Source organism: Balaenoptera ricei, chromosome 1 (assembly GCF_028023285.1).
Source record: "Balaenoptera ricei isolate mBalRic1 chromosome 1, mBalRic1.hap2, whole genome shotgun sequence".
Taxonomy (NCBI): domain Eukaryota; kingdom Metazoa; phylum Chordata; class Mammalia; order Artiodactyla; family Balaenopteridae; genus Balaenoptera; species Balaenoptera ricei.
The window spans coordinates 107986103-108012625 of record NC_082639.1 but is presented as its reverse complement, the minus strand read 5'-3'; the positions used below and the strand labels follow the sequence as shown (position 1 = coordinate 108012625).

Sequence of the window (26523 nt, the reverse complement as noted above, 5' to 3'; positions counted from 1 at the left end):
AACTAAGGTATGCAAAATTACCAGACCACAGAAGGCTTCCTCATGACTCTTCCCATGCAAGAGCTCAGAGTAATCACACACATACCCCTGCCAACCTCTCTGCCTGTTACTTTCACATAAATTGAATCACAGGGCATGCACTGGGTTTGGGGGGATGGAGGGGCATGGGTCCGACTTCTTTCACTCAACGTTATGTCTATGAAATTTAACCCTATTTTTCACGTAGTTCTTTGTCTCTGTGTGTATGCCTTGTAAGAATATAACTCCACGTAGTTTTGAACTGTTGGACATTTCAGTTGTTTCCACTTGAGGATATTCTGAAATGGTACGAACATTTTTTTATGACTTTTGGGGGACATACACATTTTTCTAGAGCACCCCATTCCAACAGAATAATGCCAGTGTTGACTTTCAAAATAATACTTTTGAGCGTTTCCCTGGTTGCGCATTGGTTAAGAATCCGCCTGCCAAGGCAGGGGACACGGGGTCGAGCCCTGGTCCGGGAAGATCCCACATGCTGTGGAGCAACTAAGCCCGTGCACCCCAACTACTGAGCCTATGCTCTAGAGCCCGTGAGCCACAACTACTGAGCCCTCATGCCACAACTACTGACGCCTGCCCGCCTAGAGCCCGTGCTCCGCAACAAGAGAAGCCACCACAGTGAAGAGCAGCCCCCAATCACTGCAACTAGAGAAAGCCCTCGCCCAGCAACGAAGACCCAACGCAGCCAAAAACAAATACACAAAATCAATTTTAAAAATTTATGAAAATAAAAATATACAAAAGTTGGGGTGGGGGGTTTGTTTTTTGTTTTTTTCCAACAAAAAGCGTTTATTCAGGAATAGCGGAAGAATGGCAATTCAGGACAAGCAAGCTATAGCAAAAGCCATAGGCAAGTCCCACAAACAAAGGAGAGGAAGGAACCTTATTTTACAGAGAGAGAGGAGGAAGCTGAGGGAGGTTGTTTTGAACCCAAGTCCACTGGAGAAAAGTGAAAGTTCAGGGTGATGACGGTTTCTCATTGCCAAGTTGCTGATTTCCTGCGGGAGATGCAACGTGCCTGTCTTTCTGTTGGGGCCTGTAATCGATGATTCTTCCTGTTGATGCTTCTTCTGTTTGGGTTTGTAATTGACGATACTTCCTGTCTTTGAACTTGAGTGGTACCCCATGAGAGCTCCCACTTCTGGTCTCCCGACTTCATCTGAGTGACGTTTCCCTTTATTAGTTTTCAAACCTGTCACAAGGAATTTTGAATTTTCTATTTTAATCTATTTTAATGTTTTAGGAGACTTACTACATCAAAATATTATCATTACAACCTGTGGCCCTAGCAACTTTCAAGTGTTCAGTAGCTACATGTGGCTTGCACCTATCACATTGGAGAGCACAGGTCAAAGGTATAGCACAGCTAAAAGTACGATTTCTGGGCCACAGCATGTAACTGTGTATGTATGACCCTCAGTGGATGCTGCCAAATTTGTTTTCCAACCTGTGGAACTTTTTTATACCCTTTCCAGAAATGAATAAGAATTTCCAGTGCTCTCCATCCTGTCACCATTTGGTTTTGTTTGTCCTTTTTTTTTTTTAAAGTAAGCTTCATTGAGGTGTAATTTACATAGTAAAACCTGCCAACATTAGATTATTCTACATTGTTTTCAATGATATCATTTCTTTGCCAAGCTGGATTTTGGTGCTTGCTGTGATAAAAGGCAAGTGCCATGCAAAAAATGAATGTGTAACAAGAAGCAAGGAGGCGCTTTGAGAAGGTTTCAGAAGCCGTGCAGTGCGCATCATGAAGGTTATGATTCTGACGTGTCAGAGCAGTGAAAACACAAGCCACTCTACTGAACTTTTGTCAAGGGAACACATAAGAATAGCCACAGCACCAGCCACAAACCTACAAACTATAGAAATATATGTGAAGCCAGAAAACAACAGCATTCCCCAACGAAAGCACTGTTGTCGACCGACCTATCATGAAATTAGGGCAAACGGGAAGGACAAAGACAGAGAGAATTTGCAGGCAACCAAAGATGATTCGTTAAATAAATCAATTTACTGTTAGTCAAAGGATTGAAGTTAACTCTAGATCTTGAACTCGTAATTTAAGCTGACGCATGTTGGAACATGGGAATGTTGGAATCATATATTGGTATATATGGAATCATATATCAGATGACGCCTAAAAATATTTACCAAAAATTGTCAGTGGAATAATTGAGTCGTCTGGTTTCTAGAACTACAAGTTTTCATTCCTCTTTAAAGATATTAGTATATTTAATGTACTTGACTAGTATATTTAATATACTTCAACACATAAATTTAAAGTTTTAGTCGTTGAAAACTTATTGGATACGTTTGCTTATTTAACCAGTACAACCAGTACAGGAAATTTAGGAAGTCCAACGTAACTCAGATTTTCAAGCCATAATAAAGCCAAGACTTACATAACAGTATATTATACCACCATTATTTTCTACATCAGAACATAATCTGAAAATATATATATAGTCGTTTTTAGACCAAAATTATTAAACCAATCTAATTTTTCTGAGTAACCTCGATAAAAGCACATGACATGACATAAACATTTTAAATGTCATTATATGTAAAATGTATAAATTATTTAAATTGCTTAAAAGTATTAAGGGTCATCTTTGTAGTCCATTTCATTTCGTTTCTCACTGGTGTTCCGAGGGATCAAGACCATTAATTTAATCTACAGCTAAATCTGTTATTGTTCCTTGTCACCAATTCCACAACAAAATTTTTCCTTATATAAATACCACATTGAAAGCATAAGTAGTAAAGCATTCTTCCCAGAAATTCTTAATTTTCTTATTTTGAATTTATACGAGTGATTATTACTTTCCTGAAATTACTTGCGGAATTAATTTTTAATTAATTTAAATTTTTAGAGGCCTACTTTGTCTATTCTCTCCCAAGGAAGAGAAAGTATATTGTTTTGCTTCTGAGAAGATATATTTAAAGGGAAAAAAATTCATCAAACTAGTGGGCATTATTTAAGGTGAAAGCAGAGGCAATGATAGGTTTTAACAGCAACTGACAGTGAGGGAAACAAAATGAAATAAGTAAGCCACATTAGGTCCTTGAAGGAAGCTCATTAATGAAACTCAGAGTAATTCTGTGATATGCTTTTGAGTCTCCAGGGTATGTATCTGTGCATGAAGTCATTGCTCCTCATCCATTTTTATTAAGGACCGAACTGGCTTACAGTTCTGGAAGGTTTAAATCTTGATTTGTAGGGTTGTCACAAGTGCTCATGTTGCTGACTTTGTTGCTTGTTTGTAATGCTATGTCTCTCCTCTGCTTTCTGCCATCCCTGAAGGACATTGGTTTGAATTTTTTCAGTTATTTAGAACCTTGAGTATACCAATGAAAGAAAGCTGCCTATTCCGTGCTAAAAATTCCATATTCTTCCTGTATTAATCCCCCTTATTAATGTTGAGTTCCTTATGAGGGAACCATTGCATATTAAGATCGTCTTTATTGTAGCTGCTACACTTTTGCAGTTATTGACAAGGGTTGACTGGGCCCACGTGGCTTTTAGCAAATAGTGGAAAGACAAGAGGTGGACAGCTTCTCACTGCTGTGGTGTCTCATACCAGGAAACACCAGAATCCTCAGGACAAGCATCAGACAAAAAAGACTCATGGTCCGGATTAGCTGTCATCTTCTACCTAACAGGGACTGGATCCCTGTCAACCGCCACCCAACAGGGATTATCCCCAGAAGTTCACTTCCTAAAATTAAAACCAGAATCCCTCACTGAGACGAGAAATTAGTGATGCACAAATGAGAGGGAGAGAGAGAGACAAAATCCGTGTCCAGTAACCACACAGTATGAAAAAGCCAAAATGCTCCATTCCTGCACATGAGCTAGAACAGAACAGAGCAAACACGAGCCAATAGCTCTAAGGGTCCAGGTCTGAAGCACGAACTTGTGGGGGGCAGGATTCTGTTGGCTCCCACGAGGTGTCTTAGATGGGCTAATTTGTATCGTCACAGCCAAAAAACAAACAAAAAACGGTCAAGGAATAACATAGAAACACTTATTCCCATGCGAATTCCCCATTTTATAGGAGGAAGGACAGGCATTAGATTGTTTGCATCAAATTAAAAGTATAACCAAAATGTATAAATAAAAGAGAAAAGGGGAGAAGGAAAAAACTTCTGGGATCAGCGAGATTCTTCTCTTTGGATAAGTTGCTTGGCAGGACGTTGTCAAAGAGGTCACTCTGGGCAGTCTTCTCTGGACCCTGTTGACTAGGTCTGCAGAGAAAACCATTACAGTTATTGGGAGACTTTAAAAATATTGAATGTTGAGCTTTCGAACGTATGCAATAGAATATCTCTGTGTACTGCCCACAGGGTCCCCCTGTTGTCCTTCCCCTTAGTTATGTCGGGAGGGCACTGCTCCCTTTATTAGTTAGACTACCATAGAGAGATGTATAGAAAGGTTGCTGTGTTGGCAAGTAAATGAAGAAAGGGACATTGGAAGACTGGAAAATAAAATGGAATATGATTCAGTGCCACTTCTGTGGAGGGCAAACTTGAAGGATTTACCAACATTAGAAGCACAGAAACACTAAAGGTAGCACTTGCACTTGCAGTTCTCTACGCTCTGGAAACACCTGCACGAGTGGTCAGAGGTGTGTGTACAATAATGATGGTTGCAGCCTATTCGTCATCGTGAAACCATGAAACCAAATACTACACAACCATGGAAGAAATGCCTTTATCAAAAAAAAAATGCAGAGGAGAATTATGATGATGAGTTCACCGATAACATCATTCATAGAACAATTACTAACGTTCACAGCTGAAAAATTTGAGACACATAAAATATAACTTTCTTGTCCAAGTCTGTAGACTTGGCAGAATAAAGACTATCCCACCAGACCGTGGCTTCCTCGATCTCTTTCAGAAGGCCGTAAGTTAGGCAAGTATAGGGTCCAATAGAGACGACAGACAATAGAGCTGGGAAGGGGAGTGTGGCCCAAGACAGGCAGCAGTCGTGAGGTGGATAGGACCCCGATTGCAGTTCGGTAAACTTTGTGGGAGCAGAAGTACAGGGGATAATCAGCATGGAACACCTGCAATGGTAATCAGCACGGAAAACGCTGAATGGGTTCTAAAACCTCTACCCACCGTCCCTGGGTGGGCTCGAACCACCAACCTTTCGATTAACAGCCGAACGCGCTAACCCATTGCGCCACAGAGACAGCAGCACGCCCCTCTCCTGGCCTCTCTATGGAGTAGACAGACACTGACTAATTCCTAGGATGTGCCGCCTTTCTCGCAGGAAAACGGTACCAGTTCCAAAGCTTCGGAAAAACGGAAAGTTTAGAGCAGCCGATCCCACTGGACCTGAGACTGGGTCGAGGTCAGGAAAAGACAACACTAAGCACTATTATCATAGGGCAGCCACCCATGCAGACAATTCTGACAAGCACTTGAGAATACACCCCCTCCCTTGGACGCATTTCCCATCTGGTCCTCTCATCCTCCCACTCACTACAGGGAAGGATTCGTCACCTTTGTGTCCTGTCAGAACCCTTTACGCTCCGTGCAGGGCACAGAGATCCAGGCAACAGCCAAGGGGCAGCTGCACTTCCCAGAAGGGCCTTTCGCGAGGTAGGCGGTTCCAGCGCTCAGGCTGACCCAAGACCCCACTGCCCGCCAAGGCAACCGGGAAGGAGACCGGAGGGCAGCCGGTCCGGGGGGATTCCTACTAGCACAGAACGTGCCTGGCCTGCACTTCGGGGGGAGCTGAATAAAACTCCTCTGGAAGCTTCTCTACAGCCTGAAGAGAACGGATTTCAGGCTCCTGAAAGGGCAAGGGGGCCTCCTCGCGAGGACAGAGGCTTCCCCTGGTCTTGGAGGACAAGTCCCGCAGAAGCTGCCTTTGAGAGACACGCCAAACGAAAGGAGCAATCTTGAGTGGAGAGGTCTGCACGGAACTCTCAAGTGGTGTCGCCATTCTTATGTACGGAGAGAGAGTGAGAAACCCAACGTGGGAACATGTTTACTGTGCACTTACGTACAGAATATACGATGTTATTCCTCTTGCAACTTTCTTGTATGTTTCAAAGGGCTTTGGTTTTGGTTCTTAATGAATGTTTGGAACTCGAGTCTCCGATTCTCTTGGGATGAAAACGCGGTAAATAAGACTTCGGGTTTGTAACATGCAGGGGGAAAAGAGCCGAGGCGAGAGCCGGCCAGCCCAGGCTGTCCATTACATCTCACGTCCTCCAGCCTGCGCGATGTCAAGGACCCTGAGGCCGGCACTCGCCGGCATTTGGGGACTCAGTGCAGAAGCTCTTCTGCATCTGAACCTTGAAGCAAAACACAGCTCTGGTCGGGGCAGGAAGAGGAAGCCTCCTGCCAGTGGAGACGCTGAAGGGGAAAAAAAAGAAAAAAACTTTTGCAGAGGCTTCCCTGACCGGGAATCGAACCCGGGCCGCAGCGGTGAAAGCGCCGAATCCTAGCCACTAGACCACCAGGGAACCATTGAGGAGCCCCGACGTAGCGTCTCCAGGTGAAAGTTGTAAAAGTCAAGACTAAACTTCAGAGACCCGGAGAGCAGGAACGGAGATTTCCCAGAAGCCCAGGGCTGAATGCAGCTGTGCAAGGCTCCCAGCCCTTGCCCGGCTGCTCATCGCCCTTCACCTCTCCAGTCTTGGGCGACGCCTTGGGCCCTGAGACAGGACACAAGGTCCGTCCTGGTCTAGCTTCAGCGCTGTGTGCTGCCGAGCCAAGGTCCTGCTCTCTTTCTGAACCTCGCTTTTCCCTTGAGTCAGGTGCCGACTGGGATGTCAGCAGGGGATGGGCGGATCCGTCCACTTCCTGATCTCTGCCCTGGCTCTGGGGGCTCTCCTGGAGACGGCACCGCGACGGGCTCCTTCCCCTCCGCGACCGGCTCAATTCGTGGAGCCTGACATTGTTCATTTCCGTGTCTTTGGCTCGGGTCCCCGGTGCACAGTCGGGTTCGGTCTCTTTCGTGGCGTCACGCAGATCAAACTGTTGCGTAGCTGTGCCGAGGTGGGGGAAAGCCAAGTGTGCTTCACAGGGATGAACTCCTTGGTTTTCAGAGACATAACTCGTGTGAACATGTGGAAGAGGTTTAGGCGCCTGCTTAGTAGGTGAGGGGATTTCCGGATGTAAAACTGACCCGAAGTCAGCCTTGTCCTTTGCCCACTTGGATTAGCTGGCTGTGGCCTGCGCTCCGCGGTGCCTCAGAGCAGAGAAAGGCGGGCGGGTTCCTGGTGCTGAGCAGGCTCTCAGGCAGTAAGGGAACTCCTGGCCTGTACCTTGGGGATGGAAACTGAGGCTGCGCCCGCCACCTCACCCCCTGCCTTTCGCCCGTTTTGGTTTTTGGAGTGGGAAGGTAAGAACTTCAGAAAGGAAGGACGCTTGTTTCCACCCGGTTTCGAACCGGGGACCTTTCGCGTGTGAGGCGAACGTGATAACCGCTACACTACGGAAACACGGCGGGTGCTGCCGCTTAGTGGCGCATCCCTGAAATCCGTAGGTCCTGCCACCACTATCCTAGTCGCCAACTTTTTAAACTGCAGAATGAACCTTGAAGCCCCGAGATCTCTCAGGCAAGGAGACTGCGGCTTCCGACAGGCCCTGCTTTCAGGGTTCCTCGCCTGGCCCGAAGGGAGGACCCCCGAGCCTCCCACAGTCGGCCTTCGGGCTCCCGCACCGACCGCAGAGTCCTCGGATCCACGGCTATGCCCCCGAGTGCAGGGGTCGCCCCCGCTGCTGACTCCTCAGCTCCCAGAAGCCGCGGGAGCCGGGGGTTCGGGCAAGTGCCCTTTGGGCCTAAGGGGAAAAGGTAGAGAATTAGGTTCATTCCAGTGAGCTTCTCTCTCTCTGGAGCGGATCCTGTGGGTCCTAGCTGCATTTCTCCAAAGCCTCCAAACAGAATTGCTTTCATCCAGACTGGATTGAGTCGTCTTCAGGGTGAATGCTAGCTTGCTACAAACACTCCGTCATACCTGAAGGAGGAAATCTACAACTCCCAGGTAAATTCTATTTTCTTCCTTTGATTTCTTCAAACAACAACAACACCCACAAAGACAGGTCACTGGTACATACTTGCACTTTTCTTATAATACTTAAGGTATGTCTGACTATCTATGAAAAGCTCTTGCTATAGAAACATGTGCAAGAGATTGTCTACCATGAGCTAAACGATCGTCATGCCTGCCCAAGGTCCAAGAATCTGATGAAGCTGGATCCAGTCCCCCACTGCCTTTAGATCACCAGTTCGATCACCATCCAAAGCAACCAATTTCCCAGATGCAGGTCACTAACATGAGGGAGAAGAGGTCAGCTAAACATTTAAACAATCGCAGTTTGTTCTGGGGAATGTTGAAAGTCAGCAGTGGTACAGTTAGAAGGGGAAATAAAAGACTTCATAATAACGATAATACCAGCTTGCTCGAGCTTTACTCAGTGACCAGCACTGTTCCTCAGTGCTTTACTGTGGAATCACTTACTAAGTCCACATAACAACCCTGGAAGATAGTGTAGGACTTTACCACCCCTTGTTGCAGATGAGAACACTGAGGCACGGAAAAGCTGAGCTAACCTTTCCAGGGTCTCACCACCACCACCACCCCCCCCCCCCCCCGTGACAGTGAGAGCCAGCACTCAGACCCAAGCAGTTTGCCTGCAGAGCCCCTCCCCTTGGCCACCATGCTCACGGGTAACTGAGAAAACTTCACTGAGATTTGCATCCCTTCCTTGTTCAACCTCCAATATATCAAAAGGAAGAGAAGATTGAAAGGTAGGCCTACAAACCTCCCCAAACTCATTAATGAAATGAAGAAGAAGAGGAGAAAGAGTAAACAGGACCATTGGAGAAGCAACGACGTTAGACGCAGAGAGAATGACGATGCGTTTGTTAAACACATACTAACTGGAAACTGTCTCTTTAAAGACTAAGAAGGACCTAGCTTCCAACCATTGAAGGCCTAAACTTTCCCGTTCCATGGCAGTCTCCACCCAAGAATAGATTTCAAAGCTACCAACATAGTGTATACACATGTGAATATGAAAATCATACTTCAACATTAGTAGTAAAGAGATTATTTTTGAATTTAAAAAAATATTTTTAATACAGCAGGTTCTTAATAGTTATTTGATATATATTAGTGTATATATGTCAATCCCAATCTCCCAACGCATCCCACCACCACCAACCCCTCTGCCGCTTTCCCCCCCGTTGGGGTCCATATGTTTGTTCTCTACATCTGTGTCTCTCTTTCTGCCCTGCAAACCGGGTCATCTGAACCATTTTTCTAGGTTCCTCATATATGCGTTAATATACGATATTTGTTTTTCTCTTTCTGACTTGCTTCAAGTAGTAAAGAGATTTTGAAGGAGTTAGCTCACATGGTTACTAATAAAAATGGGAAACAGTTATTAGGATGTTGTCATTAAACAAAGGCAGGATTTATAAAAAAGCCAGAAAAGAGAAGAGAGGAAACACACACACACACACACACACACACAAAGCCTGAGAAAGGGGAGTCTTCCCTTTCCTGGAGGAACAGATAGCTGAAAGCCATCAAACAGCTTATCAGGAGGGTTTAATCTAGTGAAGTTCCGAGCTAATCAGGTAAACGCTTTTGGCTATGTGTGGATGCTCAAAAATTCTTGAGAGTTGAGTGGTGAAATGCATGTGGCGGCTATTCTTTGTGTACTACCTGCCAGTGTCCCCCTTTGGCACCTGTGAGTTAGTTAAGCCTAATTGAACTACTTTCCTCATCAGAATTTCTCAATTTCCTATACCGCCCACATTCCTTGACTCATATTGATTCTTAAAAGAGCAGATTTGGTCATGAACACTTGGTTCTCTCTTTGACACAGTATTAACAGTGGAATGTCAGCTTAAGGTAATGGTTGTGAGCAGCATATGCGTAAGTAGTCAGATATCCGATAGTGAAGGGAAGCCAAAAATCTGAGGACAGCAAAAATATCACAGTAACTACTTTGAACTTACTTTCCCTCCTAGCCCAGGACAAAGCAGAAGGAAAAGTATCAACATCACTTTACCAATAACCAAGTGGCATTAAACTTTAAAACAATGAGGCATAATATGCATAAAGTACAAAGAGTGTACACTTCCCAAACCATCACCAGTGTACACCAACCTGAGTAACTGATAAAGCAACCTAAATAACTAAGGTATGCAAAATTACCAGACCACAGAAGGCTTCCTCATGACTCTTCCCATGCAAGAGCTCAGAGTAATCACACACATACCCCTGCCAACCTCTCTGCCTGTTACTTTCACATAAATTGAATCACAGGGCATGCACTGGGTTTGGGGGGATGGAGGGGCATGGGTCCGACTTCTTTCACTCAACGTTATGTCTATGAAATTTAACCCTATTTTTCACGTAGTTCTTTGTCTCTGTGTGTATGCCTTGTAAGAATATAACTCCACGTAGTTTTGAACTGTTGGACATTTCAGTTGTTTCCACTTGAGGATATTCTGAAATGGTACGAACATTTTTTTATGACTTTTGGGGGACATACACATTTTTCTAGAGCACCCCATTCCAACAGAATAATGCCAGTGTTGACTTTCAAAATAATACTTTTGAGCGTTTCCCTGGTTGCGCATTGGTTAAGAATCCGCCTGCCAAGGCAGGGGACACGGGGTCGAGCCCTGGTCCGGGAAGATCCCACATGCTGTGGAGCAACTAAGCCCGTGCACCCCAACTACTGAGCCTATGCTCTAGAGCCCGTGAGCCACAACTACTGAGCCCTCATGCCACAACTACTGACGCCTGCCCGCCTAGAGCCCGTGCTCCGCAACAAGAGAAGCCACCACAGTGAAGAGCAGCCCCCAATCACTGCAACTAGAGAAAGCCCTCGCCCAGCAACGAAGACCCAACGCAGCCAAAAACAAATACACAAAATCAATTTTAAAAATTTATGAAAATAAAAATATACAAAAGTTGGGGTGGGGGGTTTGTTTTTTGTTTTTTTCCAACAAAAAGCGTTTATTCAGGAATAGCGGAAGAATGGCAATTCAGGACAAGCAAGCTATAGCAAAAGCCATAGGCAAGTCCCACAAACAAAGGAGAGGAAGGAACCTTATTTTACAGAGAGAGAGGAGGAAGCTGAGGGAGGTTGTTTTGAACCCAAGTCCACTGGAGAAAAGTGAAAGTTCAGGGTGATGACGGTTTCTCATTGCCAAGTTGCTGATTTCCTGCGGGAGATGCAACGTGCCTGTCTTTCTGTTGGGGCCTGTAATCGATGATTCTTCCTGTTGATGCTTCTTCTGTTTGGGTTTGTAATTGACGATACTTCCTGTCTTTGAACTTGAGTGGTACCCCATGAGAGCTCCCACTTCTGGTCTCCCGACTTCATCTGAGTGACGTTTCCCTTTATTAGTTTTCAAACCTGTCACAAGGAATTTTGAATTTTCTATTTTAATCTATTTTAATGTTTTAGGAGACTTACTACATCAAAATATTATCATTACAACCTGTGGCCCTAGCAACTTTCAAGTGTTCAGTAGCTACATGTGGCTTGCACCTATCACATTGGAGAGCACAGGTCAAAGGTATAGCACAGCTAAAAGTACGATTTCTGGGCCACAGCATGTAACTGTGTATGTATGACCCTCAGTGGATGCTGCCAAATTTGTTTTCCAACCTGTGGAACTTTTTTATACCCTTTCCAGAAATGAATAAGAATTTCCAGTGCTCTCCATCCTGTCACCATTTGGTTTTGTTTGTCCTTTTTTTTTTTTAAAGTAAGCTTCATTGAGGTGTAATTTACATAGTAAAACCTGCCAACATTAGATTATTCTACATTGTTTTCAATGATATCATTTCTTTGCCAAGCTGGATTTTGGTGCTTGCTGTGATAAAAGGCAAGTGCCATGCAAAAAATGAATGTGTAACAAGAAGCAAGGAGGCGCTTTGAGAAGGTTTCAGAAGCCGTGCAGTGCGCATCATGAAGGTTATGATTCTGACGTGTCAGAGCAGTGAAAACACAAGCCACTCTACTGAACTTTTGTCAAGGGAACACATAAGAATAGCCACAGCACCAGCCACAAACCTACAAACTATAGAAATATATGTGAAGCCAGAAAACAACAGCATTCCCCAACGAAAGCACTGTTGTCGACCGACCTATCATGAAATTAGGGCAAACGGGAAGGACAAAGACAGAGAGAATTTGCAGGCAACCAAAGATGATTCGTTAAATAAATCAATTTACTGTTAGTCAAAGGATTGAAGTTAACTCTAGATCTTGAACTCGTAATTTAAGCTGACGCATGTTGGAACATGGGAATGTTGGAATCATATATTGGTATATATGGAATCATATATCAGATGACGCCTAAAAATATTTACCAAAAATTGTCAGTGGAATAATTGAGTCGTCTGGTTTCTAGAACTACAAGTTTTCATTCCTCTTTAAAGATATTAGTATATTTAATGTACTTGACTAGTATATTTAATATACTTCAACACATAAATTTAAAGTTTTAGTCGTTGAAAACTTATTGGATACGTTTGCTTATTTAACCAGTACAACCAGTACAGGAAATTTAGGAAGTCCAACGTAACTCAGATTTTCAAGCCATAATAAAGCCAAGACTTACATAACAGTATATTATACCACCATTATTTTCCACATCAGAACATAATCTGAAAATATATATATAGTCGTTTTTAGACCAAAATTATTAAACCAATCTAATTTTTCTGAGTAACCTCGATAAAAGCACATGACATGACATAAACATTTTAAATGTCATTATATGTAAAATGTATAAATTATTTAAATTGCTTAAAAGTATTAAGGGTCATCTTTGTAGTCCATTTCATTTCGTTTCTCACTGGTGTTCCGAGGGATCAAGACCATTAATTTAATCTACAGCTAAATCTGTTATTGTTCCTTGTCACCAATTCCACAACAAAATTTTTCCTTATATAAATACCACATTGAAAGCATAAGTAGTAAAGCATTCTTCCCAGAAATTCTTAATTTTCTTATTTTGAATTTATACGAGTGATTATTACTTTCCTGAAATTACTTGCGGAATTAATTTTTAATTAATTTAAATTTTTAGAGGCCTACTTTGTCTATTCTCTCCCAAGGAAGAGAAAGTATATTGTTTTGCTTCTGAGAAGATATATTTAAAGGGAAAAAAATTCATCAAACTAGTGGGCATTATTTAAGGTGAAAGCAGAGGCAATGATAGGTTTTAACAGCAACTGACAGTGAGGGAAACAAAATGAAATAAGTAAGCCACATTAGGTCCTTGAAGGAAGCTCATTAATGAAACTCAGAGTAATTCTGTGATATGCTTTTGAGTCTCCAGGGTATGTATCTGTGCATGAAGTCATTGCTCCTCATCCATTTTTATTAAGGACCGAACTGGCTTACAGTTCTGGAAGGTTTAAATCTTGATTTGTAGGGTTGTCACAAGTGCTCATGTTGCTGACTTTGTTGCTTGTTTGTAATGCTATGTCTCTCCTCTGCTTTCTGCCATCCCTGAAGGACATTGGTTTGAATTTTTTCAGTTATTTAGAACCTTGAGTATACCAATGAAAGAAAGCTGCCTATTCCGTGCTAAAAATTCCATATTCTTCCTGTATTAATCCCCCTTATTAATGTTGAGTTCCTTATGAGGGAACCATTGCATATTAAGATCGTCCTTATTGTAGCTGCTACACTTTTGCAGTTATTGACAAGGGTTGACTGGGCCCACGTGGCTTTTAGCAAATAGTGGAAAGACAAGAGGTGGACAGCTTCTCACTGCTGTGGTGTCTCATACCAGGAAACACCAGAATCCTCAGGACAAGCATCAGACAAAAAAGACTCATGGTCCGGATTAGCTGTCATCTTCTACCTAACAGGGACTGGATCCCTGTCAACCGCCACCCAACAGGGATTATCCCCAGAAGTTCACTTCCTAAAATTAAAACCAGAATCCCGCACTGAGACGAGAAATTAGTGATGCACAAATGAGAGGGAGAGAGAGAGACAAAATCCGTGTCCAGTAACCACACAGTATGAAAAAGCCAAAATGCTCCATTCCTGCACATGAGCTAGAACAGAACAGAGCAAACACGAGCCAATAGCTCTAAGGGTCCAGGTCTGAAGCACGAACTTGTGGGGGGCAGGATTCTGTTGGCTCCCACGAGGTGTCTTAGATGGGCTAATTTGTATCGTCACAGCCAAAAAACAAACAAAAAACGGTCAAGGAATAACATAGAAACACTTATTCCCATGCGAATTCCCCATTTTATAGGAGGAAGGACAGGCATTAGATTGTTTGCATCAAATTAAAAGTATAACCAAAATGTATAAATAAAAGAGAAAAGGGGAGAAGGAAAAAACTTCTGGGATCAGCGAGATTCTTCTCTTTGGATAAGTTGCTTGGCAGGACGTTGTCAAAGAGGTCACTCTGGGCAGTCTTCTCTGGACCCTGTTGACTAGGTCTGCAGAGAAAACCATTACAGTTATTGGGAGACTTTAAAAATATTGAATGTTGAGCTTTCGAACGTATGCAATAGAATATCTCTGTGTACTGCCCACAGGGTCCCCCTGTTGTCCTTCCCCTTAGTTATGTCGGGAGGGCACTGCTCCCTTTATTAGTTAGACTACCATAGAGAGATGTATAGAAAGGTTGCTGTGTTGGCAAGTAAATGAAGAAAGGGACATTGGAAGACTGGAAAATAAAATGGAATATGATTCAGTGCCACTTCTGTGGAGGGCAAACTTGAAGGATTTACCAACATTAGAAGCACAGAAACACTAAAGGTAGCACTTGCACTTGCAGTTCTCTACGCTCTGGAAACACCTGCACGAGTGGTCAGAGGTGTGTGTACAATAATGATGGTTGCAGCCTATTCGTCATCGTGAAACCATGAAACCAAATACTACACAACCATGGAAGAAATGCCTTTATCAAAAAAAAAATGCAGAGGAGAATTATGATGATGAGTTCACCGATAACATCATTCATAGAACAATTACTAACGTTCACAGCTGAAAAATTTGAGACACATAAAATATAACTTTCTTGTCCAAGTCTGTAGACTTGGCAGAATAAAGACTATCCCACCAGACCGTGGCTTCCTCGATCTCTTTCAGAAGGCCGTAAGTTAGGCAAGTATAGGGTCCAATAGAGACGACAGACAATAGAGCTGGGAAGGGGAGTGTGGCCCAAGACAGGCAGCAGTCGTGAGGTGGATAGGACCCCGATTGCAGTTCGGTAAACTTTGTGGGAGCAGAAGTACAGGGGATAATCAGCATGGAACACCTGCAATGGTAATCAGCACGGAAAACGCTGAATGGGTTCTAAAACCTCTACCCACCGTCCCTGGGTGGGCTCGAACCACCAACCTTTCGATGTTGTGGGCTCGAACCACCAACCTTTCGATTAACAGCCGAACGCGCTAACCCATTGCGCCACAGAGACAGCAGCACGCCCCTCTCCTGGCCTCTCTATGGAGTAGACAGACACTGACTAATTCCTAGGATGTGCCGCCTTTCTCGCAGGAAAACGGTACCAGTTCCAAAGCTTCGGAAAAACGGAAAGTTTAGAGCAGCCGATCCCACTGGACCTGAGACTGGGTCGAGGTCAGGAAAAGACAACACTAAGCACTATTATCATAGGGCAGCCACCCATGCAGACAATTCTGACAAGCACTTGAGAATACACCCCCTCCCTTGGACGCATTTCCCATCTGGTCCTCTCATCCTCCCACTCACTACAGGGAAGGATTCGTCACCTTTGTGTCCTGTCAGAACCCTTTACGCTCCGTGCAGGGCACAGAGATCCAGGCAACAGCCAAGGGGCAGCTGCACTTCCCAGAAGGGCCTTTCGCGAGGTAGGCGGTTCCAGCGCTCAGGCTGACCCAAGACCCCACTGCCCGCCAAGGCAACCGGGAAGGAGACCGGAGGGCAGCCGGTCCGGGGGGATTCCTACTAGCACAGAACGTGCCTGGCCTGCACTTCGGGGGGAGCTGAATAAAACTCCTCTGGAAGCTTCTCTACAGCCTGAAGAGAACGGATTTCAGGCTCCTGAAAGGGCAAGGGGGCCTCCTCGCGAGGACAGAGGCTTCCCCTGGTCTTGGAGGACAAGTCCCGCAGAAGCTGCCTTTGAGAGACACGCCAAACGAAAGGAGCAATCTTGAGTGGAGAGGTCTGCACGGAACTCTCAAGTGGTGTCGCCATTCTTATGTACGGAGAGAGAGTGAGAAACCCAACGTGGGAACATGTTTACTGTGCACTTACGTACAGAATATACGATGTTATTCCTCTTGCAACTTTCTTGTATGTTTCAAAGGGCTTTGGTTTTGGTTCTTAATGAATGTTTGGAACTCGAGTCTCCGATTCTCTTGGGATGAAAACGCGGTAAATAAGACTTCGGGTTTGTAACATGCAGGGGGAAAAGAGCCGAGGCGAGAGCCGGCCAGCCCAGGCTGTCCATTACATCTCACGTCCTCCAGCCTGCGCGATGTCAAGGACCCTGAGGCCGGCACTCGCCGGCATTTGGGGACTCAGTGCAGAAGCTCTTCTGCATCTGAACCTTGAAGCAAAACACAGCTCTGGTCGGGGCAGGAAGAGGAAGCCTCCTGCCAGTGGAGACGCTGAAGGGGAAAAAAAAGAAAAAAACTTTTGCAGAGGCTTCCCTGACCGGGAATCGAACCCGGGCCGCAGCGGTGAAAGCGCCGAATCCTAGCCACTAGACCACCAGGGAACCATTGAGGAGCCCCGACGTAGCGTCTCCAGGTGAAAGTTGTAAAAGTCAAGACTAAACTTCAGAGACCCGGAGAGCAGGAACGGAGATTTCCCAGAAGCCCAGGGCTGAATGCAGCTGTGCAAGGCTCCCAGCCCTTGCCCGGCTGCTCATCGCCCTTCACCTCTCCAGTCTTGGGCGACGCCTTGGGCCCTGAGACAGGACACAAGGTCCGTCCTGGTCTAGCTTCAGCGCTGTGTGCTGCCGAGCCAAGGTCCTGCTCTCTTTCTGAACCTCGCTTTTCCCTTGAGTCAGGTGCCGACTGGGATGTCAGCAGGGGATGGGCGGATCCGTCCACTTCCTGATCTCTGCCCTGGCTCTGGGGGCTCTCCTGGAGACGGCACCGCGACGGGCTCCTTCCCCTCCGCGACCGGCTCAATTCGTGGAGCCTGACATTGTTCATTTCCGTGTCTTTGGCTCGGGTCCCCGGTGCACAGTCGGGTTCGGTCTCTTTTGTGGCGTCACGCAGATCAAACTGTTGCGTAGCTGTGCCGAGGTGGGGGAAAGCCAAGTGTGCTTCACAGGGATGAACTCCTTGGTTTTCAGAGACATAACTCGTGTGAACATGTGGAAGAGGTTTAGGCGCCTGCTTAGTAGGTGAGGGGATTTCCGGATGTAAAACTGACCCGAAGTCAGCCTTGTCCTTTGCCCACTTGGATTAGCTGGCTGTGGCCTGCGCTCCGCGGTGCCTCAGAGCAGAGAAAGGCGGGCGGGTTCCTGGTGCTGAGCAGGCTCTCAGGCAGTAAGGGAACTCCTGGCCTGTACCTTGGGGATGGAAACTGAGGCTGCGCCCGCCGCCTCACCCCCTGCCTTTCGCCCGTTTTGGTTTTTGGAGTGGGAAGGTAAAAACTTCAGAAAGGAAGGACGCTTGTTTCCGCCCGGTTTCGAACCGGGGACCTTTCGCGTGTGAGGCGAACGTGATAACCGCTACACTACGGAAACACGGCGGGTGCTGCCGCTTAGTGGCGCATCCCTGAAATCCGTAGGTCCTGCCACCACTATCCTAGTCGCCAACTTTTTAAACTGCAGAATGAACCTTGAAGCCCCGAGATCTCTCAGGCAAGGAGACTGCGGCTTCCGACAGGCCCTGCTTTCAGGGTTCCTCGCCTGGCCCGAAGGGAGGACCCCCGAGCCTCCCACAGTCGGCCTTCGGGCTCCCGCACCGACCGCAGAGTCCTCGGATCCACGGCTATGCCCCCGAGTGCAGGGGTCGCCCCCGCTGCTGACTCCTCAGCTCCCAGAAGCCGCGGGAGCCGGGGGTTCGGGCAAGTGCCCTTTGGGCCTAAGGGGAAAAGGTAGAGAATTAGGTTCATTCCAGTGAGCTTCTCTCTCTCTGGAGCGGATCCTGTGGGTCCTAGCTGCATTTCTCCAAAGCCTTCAAACAGAATTGCTTTCATCCAGACTGGATTGAGTCGTCTTCAGGGTGAATGCTAGCTTGCTACAAACACTCCGTCATACCTGAAGGAGGAAATCTACAACTCCCAGGTAAATTCTATTTTCTTCCTTTGATTTCTTCAAACAACAACAACACCCACAAAGACAGGTCACTGGTACATACTTGCACTTTTCTTATAATACTTAAGGTATGTCTGACTATCTATGAAAAGCTCTTGCTATAGAAACATGTGCAAGAGATTGTCTACCATGAGCTAAACGATCGTCATGCCTGCCCAAGGTCCAAGAATCTGATGAAGCTGGATCCAGTCCCCCACTGCCTTTAGATCACCAGTTCGATCACCATCCAAAGCAACCAATTTCCCAGATGCAGGTCACTAACATGAGGGAGAAGAGGTCAGCTAAACATTTAAACAATCGCAGTTTGTTCTGGGGAATGTTGAAAGTCAGCAGTGGTACAGTTAGAAGGGGAAATAAAAGACTTCATAATAACGATAATACCAGCTTGCTCGAGCTTTACTCAGTGACCAGCACTGTTCCTCAGTGCTTTACTGTGGAATCACTTACTAAGTCCACATAACAACCCTGGAAGATAGTGTAGGACTTTACCACCCCTTGTTGCAGATGAGAACACTGAGGCACGGAAAAGCTGAGCTAACCTTTCCAGGGTCTCACCACCACCACCCCCCCCCCCCCCCCCGTGACAGTGAGAGCCAGCACTCAGACCCAAGCAGTTTGCCTGCAGAGCCCCTCCCCTTGGCCACCATGCTCACGGGTAACTGAGAAAACTTCACTGAGATTTGCATCCCTTCCTTGTTCAACCTCCAATATATCAAAAGGAAGAGAAGATTGAAAGGTAGGCCTACAAACCTCCCCAAACTCATTAATGAAATGAAGAAGAAGAGGAGAAAGAGTAAACAGGACCATTGGAGAAGCAACGACGTTAGACGCAGAGAGAATGACGATGCGTTTGTTAAACACATACTAACTGGAAACTGTCTCTTTAAAGACTAAGAAGGACCTAGCTTCCAACCATTGAAGGCCTAAACTTTCCCGTTCCATGGCAGTCTCCACCCAAGAATAGATTTCAAAGCTACCAACATAGTGTATACACATGTGAATATGAAAATCATACTTCAACATTAGTAGTAAAGAGATTATTTTTGAATTTAAAAAAATATTTTTAATACAGCAGGTTCTTAATAGTTATTTGATATATATTAGTGTATATATGTCAATCCCAATCTCCCAACGCATCCCACCACCACCAACCCCTCTGCCGCTTTCCCCCCCGTTGGGGTCCATATGTTTGTTCTCTACATCTGTGTCTCTCTTTCTGCCCTGCAAACCGGGTCATCTGAACCATTTTTCTAGGTTCCTCATATATGCGTTAATATACGATATTTGTTTTTCTCTTTCTGACTTGCTTCAAGTAGTAAAGAGATTTTGAAGGAGTTAGCTCACATGGTTACTAATAAAAATGGGAAACAGTTATTAGGATGTTGTCATTAAACAAAGGCAGGATTTATAAAAAAGCCAGAAAAGAGAAGAGAGGAAACACACACACACACACACACACACACACACAAAGCCTGAGAAAGGGGAGTCTTCCCTTTCCTGGAGGAACAGATAGCTGAAAGCCATCAAACAGCTTATCAGGAGGGTTTAATCTAGTGAAGTTCCGAGCTAATCAGGTAAACGCTTTTGGCTATGTGTGGATGCTCAAAAATTCTTGAGAGTTGAGTGGTGAAATGCATGTGGCGGCTATTCTTTGTGTACTACCTGCCAGTGTCCCCCTTTGGCACCTGTGAGTTAGTTAAGCCTAATTGAACTACTTTCCTCATCAGAATTTCTCAATTTCCTATACCGCCCACATTCCTTGACTCATATTGATTCTTAAAAGAGCAGATTTGGTCATGAACACTTGGTTCTCTCTTTGACACAGTATTAACAGTGGAATGTCAGCTTAAGGTAATGGTTGTGAGCAGCATATGCGTAAGTAGTCAGATATCCGATAGTGAAGGGAAGCCAAAAATCTGAGGACAGCAAAAATATCACAGTAACTACTTTGAACTTACTTTCCCTCCTAGCCCAGGACAAAGCAGAAGGAAAAGTATCAACATCACTTTACCAATAACCAAGTGGCATTAAACTTTAAAACAATGAGGCATAATATGCATAAAGTACAAAGAGTGTACACTTCCCAAACCATCACCAGTGTACACCAACCTGAGTAACTGATAAAGCAACCTAAATAACTAAGGTATGCAAAATTACCAGACCACAGAAGGCTTCCTCATGACTCTTCCCATGCAAGAGCTCAGAGTAATCACACACATACCCCTGCCAACCTCTCTGCCTGTTACTTTCACATAAATTGAATCACAGGGCATGCACTGGGTTTGGGGGGATGGAGGGGCATGGGTCCGACTTCTTTCACTCAACGTTATGTCTATGAAATTTAACCCTATTTTTCACGTAGTTCTTTGTCTCTGTGTGTATGCCTTGTAAGAATATAACTCCACGTAGTTTTGAACTGTTGGACATTTCAGTTGTTTCCACTTGAGGATATTCTGAAATGGTACGAACATTTTTTTATGACTTTTGGGGGACATACACATTTTTCTAGAGCACCCCATTCCAACAGAATAATGCCAGTGTTGACTTTCAAAATAATACTTTTGAGCGTTTCCCTGGTTGCGCATTGGTTAAGAATCCGCCTGCCAAGGCAGGGGACACGGGGTCGAGCCCTGGTCCGGGAAGATCCCACATGCTGTGGAGCAACTAAGCCCGTGCACCCCAACTACTGAGCCTATGCTCTAGAGCCCGTGAGCCACAACTACTGAGCCCTCATGCCACAACTACTGACGCCTGCCCGCCTAGAGCCCGTGCTCCGCAACAAGAGAAGCCACCACAGTGAAGAGCAGCCCCCAATCACTGCAACTAGAGAAAGCCCTCGCCCAGCAACGAAGACCCAACGCAGCCAAAAACAAATACACAAAATCAATTTTAAAAATTTATGAAAATAAAAATATACAAAAGTTGGGGTGGGGGGTTTGTTTTTTGTTTTTTTCCAACAAAAAGCGTTTATTCAGGAATAGCGGAAGAATGGCAATTCAGGACAAGCAAGCTATAGCAAAAGCCATAGGCAAGTCCCACAAACAAAGGAGAGGAAGGAACCTTATTTTACAGAGAGAGAGGAGGAAGCTGAGGGAGGTTGTTTTGAACCCAAGTCCACTGGAGAAAAGTGAAAGTTCAGGGTGATGACGGTTTCTCATTGCCAAGTTGCTGATTTCCTGCGGGAGATGCAACGTGCCTGTCTTTCTGTTGGGGCCTGTAATCGATGATTCTTCCTGTTGATGCTTCTTCTGTTTGGGTTTGTAATTGACGATACTTCCTGTCTTTGAACTTGAGTGGTACCCCATGAGAGCTCCCACTTCTGGTCTCCCGACTTCATCTGAGTGACGTTTCCCTTTATTAGTTTTCAAACCTGTCACAAGGAATTTTGAATTTTCTATTTTAATCTATTTTAATGTTTTAGGAGACTTACTACATCAAAATATTATCATTACAACCTGTGGCCCTAGCAACTTTCAAGTGTTCAGTAGCTACATGTGGCTTGCACCTATCACATTGGAGAGCACAGGTCAAAGGTATAGCACAGCTAAAAGTACGATTTCTGGGCCACAGCATGTAACTGTGTATGTATGACCCTCAGTGGATGCTGCCAAATTTGTTTTCCAACCTGTGGAACTTTTTTATACCCTTTCCAGAAATGAATAAGAATTTCCAGTGCTCTCCATCCTGTCACCATTTGGTTTTGTTTGTCCTTTTTTTTTTTTAAAGTAAGCTTCATTGAGGTGTAATTTACATAGTAAAACCTGCCAACATTAGATTATTCTACATTGTTTTCAATGATATCATTTCTTTGCCAAGCTGGATTTTGGTGCTTGCTGTGATAAAAGGCAAGTGCCATGCAAAAAATGAATGTGTAACAAGAAGCAAGGAGGCGCTTTGAGAAGGTTTCAGAAGCCGTGCAGTGCGCATCATGAAGGTTATGATTCTGACGTGTCAGAGCAGTGAAAACACAAGCCACTCTACTGAACTTTTGTCAAGGGAACACATAAGAATAGCCACAGCACCAGCCACAAACCTACAAACTATAGAAATATATGTGAAGCCAGAAAACAACAGCATTCCCCAACGAAAGCACTGTTGTCGACCGACCTATCATGAAATTAGGGCAAACGGGAAGGACAAAGACAGAGAGAATTTGCAGGCAACCAAAGATGATTCGTTAAATAAATCAATTTACTGTTAGTCAAAGGATTGAAGTTAACTCTAGATCTTGAACTCGTAATTTAAGCTGACGCATGTTGGAACATGGGAATGTTGGAATCATATATTGGTATATATGGAATCATATATCAGATGACGCCTAAAAATATTTACCAAAAATTGTCAGTGGAATAATTGAGTCGTCTGGTTTCTAGAACTACAAGTTTTCATTCCTCTTTAAAGATATTAGTATATTTAATGTACTTGACTAGTATATTTAATATACTTCAACACATAAATTTAAAGTTTTAGTCGTTGAAAACTTATTGGATACGTTTGCTTATTTAACCAGTACAACCAGTACAGGAAATTTAGGAAGTCCAACGTAACTCAGATTTTCAAGCCATAATAAAGCCAAGACTTACATAACAGTATATTATACCACCATTATTTTCCACATCAGAACATAATCTGAAAATATATATATAGTCGTTTTTAGACCAAAATTATTAAACCAATCTAATTTTTCTGAGTAACCTCGATAAAAGCACATGACATGACATAAACATTTTAAATGTCATTATATGTAAAATGTATAAATTATTTAAATTGCTTAAAAGTATTAAGGGTCATCTTTGTAGTCCATTTCATTTCGTTTCTCACTGGTGTTCCGAGGGATCAAGACCATTAATTTAATCTACAGCTAAATCTGTTATTGTTCCTTGTCACCAATTCCACAACAAAATTTTTCCTTATATAAATACCACATTGAAAGCATAAGTAGTAAAGCATTCTTCCCAGAAATTCTTAATTTTCTTATTTTGAATTTATACGAGTGATTATTACTTTCCTGAAATTACTTGCGGAATTAATTTTTAATTAATTTAAATTTTTAGAGGCCTACTTTGTCTATTCTCTCCCAAGGAAGAGAAAGTATATTGTTTTGCTTCTGAGAAGATATATTTAAAGGGAAAAAAATTCATCAAACTAGTGGGCATTATTTAAGGTGAAAGCAGAGGCAATGATAGGTTTTAACAGCAACTGACAGTGAGGGAAACAAAATGAAATAAGTAAGCCACATTAGGTCCTTGAAGGAAGCTCATTAATGAAACTCAGAGTAATTCTGTGATATGCTTTTGAGTCTCCAGGGTATGTATCTGTGCATGAAGTCATTGCTCCTCATCCATTTTTATTAAGGACCGAACTGGCTTACAGTTCTGGAAGGTTTAAATCTTGATTTGTAGGGTTGTCACAAGTGCTCATGTTGCTGACTTTGTTGCTTGTTTGTAATGCTATGTCTCTCCTCTGCTTTCTGCCATCCCTGAAGGACATTGGTTTGAATTTTTTCAGTTATTTAGAACCTTGAGTATACCAATGAAAGAAAGCTGCCTATTCCGTGCTAAAAATTCCATATTCTTCCTGTATTAATCCCCCTTATTAATGTTGAGTTCCTTATGAGGGAACCATTGCATATTAAGATCGTCCTTATTGTAGCTGCTACACTTTTGCAGTTATTGACAAGGGTTGACTGGGCCCACGTGGCTTTTAGCAAATAGTGGAAAGACAAGAGGTGGACAGCTTCTCACTGCTGTGGTGTCTCATACCAGGAAACACCAGAATCCTCAGGACAAGCATCAGACAAAAAAGACTCATGGTCCGGATTAGCTGTCATCTTCTACCTAACAGGGACTGGATCCCTGTCAACCGCCACCCAACAGGGATTATCCCCAGAAGTTCACTTCCTAAAATTAAAACCAGAATCCCGCACTGAGACGAGAAATTAGTGATGCACAAATGAGAGGGAGAGAGAGAGACAAAATCCGTGTCCAGTAACCACACAGTATGAAAAAGCCAAAATGCTCCATTCCTGCACATGAGCTAGAACAGAACAGAGCAAACACGAGCCAATAGCTCTAAGGGTCCAGGTCTGAAGCACGAACTTGTGGGGGGCAGGATTCTGTTGGCTCCCACGAGGTGTCTTAGATGGGCTAATTTGTATCGTCACAGCCAAAAAACAAACAAAAAACGGTCAAGGAATAACATAGAAACACTTATTCCCATGCGAATTCCCCATTTTATAGGAGGAAGGACAGGCATTAGATTGTTTGCATCAAATTAAAAGTATAACCAAAATGTATAAATAAAAGAGAAAAGGGGAGAAGGAAAAAACTTCTGGGATCAGCGAGATTCTTCTCTTTGGATAAGTTGCTTGGCAGGACGTTGTCAAAGAGGTCACTCTGGGCAGTCTTCTCTGGACCCTGTTGACTAGGTCTGCAGAGAAAACCATTACAGTTATTGGGAGACTTTAAAAATATTGAATGTTGAGCTTTCGAACGTATGCAATAGAATATCTCTGTGTACTGCCCACAGGGTCCCCCTGTTGTCCTTCCCCTTAGTTATGTCGGGAGGGCACTGCTCCCTTTATTAGTTAGACTACCATAGAGAGATGTATAGAAAGGTTGCTGTGTTGGCAAGTAAATGAAGAAAGGGACATTGGAAGACTGGAAAATAAAATGGAATATGATTCAGTGCCACTTCTGTGGAGGGCAAACTTGAAGGATTTACCAACATTAGAAGCACAGAAACACTAAAGGTAGCACTTGCACTTGCAGTTCTCTACGCTCTGGAAACACCTGCACGAGTGGTCAGAGGTGTGTGTACAATAATGATGGTTGCAGCCTATTCGTCATCGTGAAACCATGAAACCAAATACTACACAACCATGGAAGAAATGCCTTTATCAAAAAAAAAAATGCAGAGGAGAATTATGATGATGAGTTCACCGATAACATCATTCATAGAACAATTACTAACGTTCACAGCTGAAAAATTTGAGACACATAAAATATAACTTTCTTGTCCAAGTCTGTAGACTTGGCAGAATAAAGACTATCCCACCAGACCGTGGCTTCCTCGATCTCTTTCAGAAGGCCGTAAGTTAGGCAAGTATAGGGTCCAATAGAGACGACAGACAATAGAGCTGGGAAGGGGAGTGTGGCCCAAGACAGGCAGCAGTCGTGAGGTGGATAGGACCCCGATTGCAGTTCGGTAAACTTTGTGGGAGCAGAAGTACAGGGGATAATCAGCATGGAACACCTGCAATGGTAATCAGCACGGAAAACGCTGAATGGGTTCTAAAACCTCTACCCACCGTCCCTGGGTGGGCTCGAACCACCAACCTTTCGATGTTGTGGGCTCGAACCACCAACCTTTCGATTAACAGCCGAACGCGCTAACCCATTGCGCCACAGAGACAGCAGCACGCCCCTCTCCTGGCCTCTCTATGGAGTAGACAGACACTGACTAATTCCTAGGATGTGCCGCCTTTCTCGCAGGAAAACGGTACCAGTTCCAAAGCTTCGGAAAAACGGAAAGTTTAGAGCAGCCGATCCCACTGGACCTGAGACTGGGTCGAGGTCAGGAAAAGACAACACTAAGCACTATTATCATAGGGCAGCCACCCATGCAGACAATTCTGACAAGCACTTGAGAATACACCCCCTCCCTTGGACGCATTTCCCATCTGGTCCTCTCATCCTCCCACTCACTACAGGGAAGGATTCGTCACCTTTGTGTCCTGTCAGAACCCTTTACGCTCCGTGCAGGGCACAGAGATCCAGGCAACAGCCAAGGGGCAGCTGCACTTCCCAGAAGGGCCTTTCGCGAGGTAGGCGGTTCCAGCGCTCAGGCTGACCCAAGACCCCACTGCCCGCCAAGGCAACCGGGAAGGAGACCGGAGGGCAGCCGGTCCGGGGGGATTCCTACTAGCACAGAACGTGCCTGGCCTGCACTTCGGGGGGAGCTGAATAAAACTCCTCTGGAAGCTTCTCTACAGCCTGAAGAGAACGGATTTCAGGCTCCTGAAAGGGCAAGGGGGCCTCCTCGCGAGGACAGAGGCTTCCCCTGGTCTTGGAGGACAAGTCCCGCAGAAGCTGCCTTTGAGAGACACGCCAAACGAAAGGAGCAATCTTGAGTGGAGAGGTCTGCACGGAACTCTCAAGTGGTGTCGCCATTCTTATGTACGGAGAGAGAGT

The 26523-nt window shown here is 44.6% G+C and overlaps 5 non-coding genes across 5 annotated transcripts; all 5 read right to left on the bottom strand.

Annotated features, from left to right (window-relative positions):
- Window positions 1-5172: 5172 nt before the first annotated feature.
- On the bottom strand, window positions 5173-5246 carry TRNAN-GUU (transfer RNA asparagine (anticodon GUU)). Its single transcript has one exon. It is a non-coding gene; the product is annotated as a tRNA-Asn (tRNA).
- A 2192-nt stretch (window positions 5247-7438) lies between these two features.
- On the bottom strand, window positions 7439-7511 carry TRNAV-CAC (transfer RNA valine (anticodon CAC)). Its single transcript has one exon. It is a non-coding gene; the product is annotated as a tRNA-Val (tRNA).
- A 7878-nt stretch (window positions 7512-15389) lies between these two features.
- Window positions 15390-15493, bottom strand: TRNAN-GUU (transfer RNA asparagine (anticodon GUU)). Its single transcript has 2 exons — window positions 15456-15493; window positions 15390-15425 (listed from the first exon to the last, which is right to left on the bottom strand). It is a non-coding gene; the product is annotated as a tRNA-Asn (tRNA).
- Window positions 15494-17685: 2192 nt separating this feature from the next.
- TRNAV-CAC (transfer RNA valine (anticodon CAC)) lies at window positions 17686-17758 on the bottom strand. The gene has a single exon. It is a non-coding gene; the product is annotated as a tRNA-Val (tRNA).
- A 7882-nt stretch (window positions 17759-25640) lies between these two features.
- Window positions 25641-25744, bottom strand: TRNAN-GUU (transfer RNA asparagine (anticodon GUU)). The gene is made up of 2 exons: window positions 25707-25744; window positions 25641-25676 (listed from the first exon to the last, which is right to left on the bottom strand). It is a non-coding gene; the product is annotated as a tRNA-Asn (tRNA).
- Window positions 25745-26523: the final 779 nt, after the last annotated feature.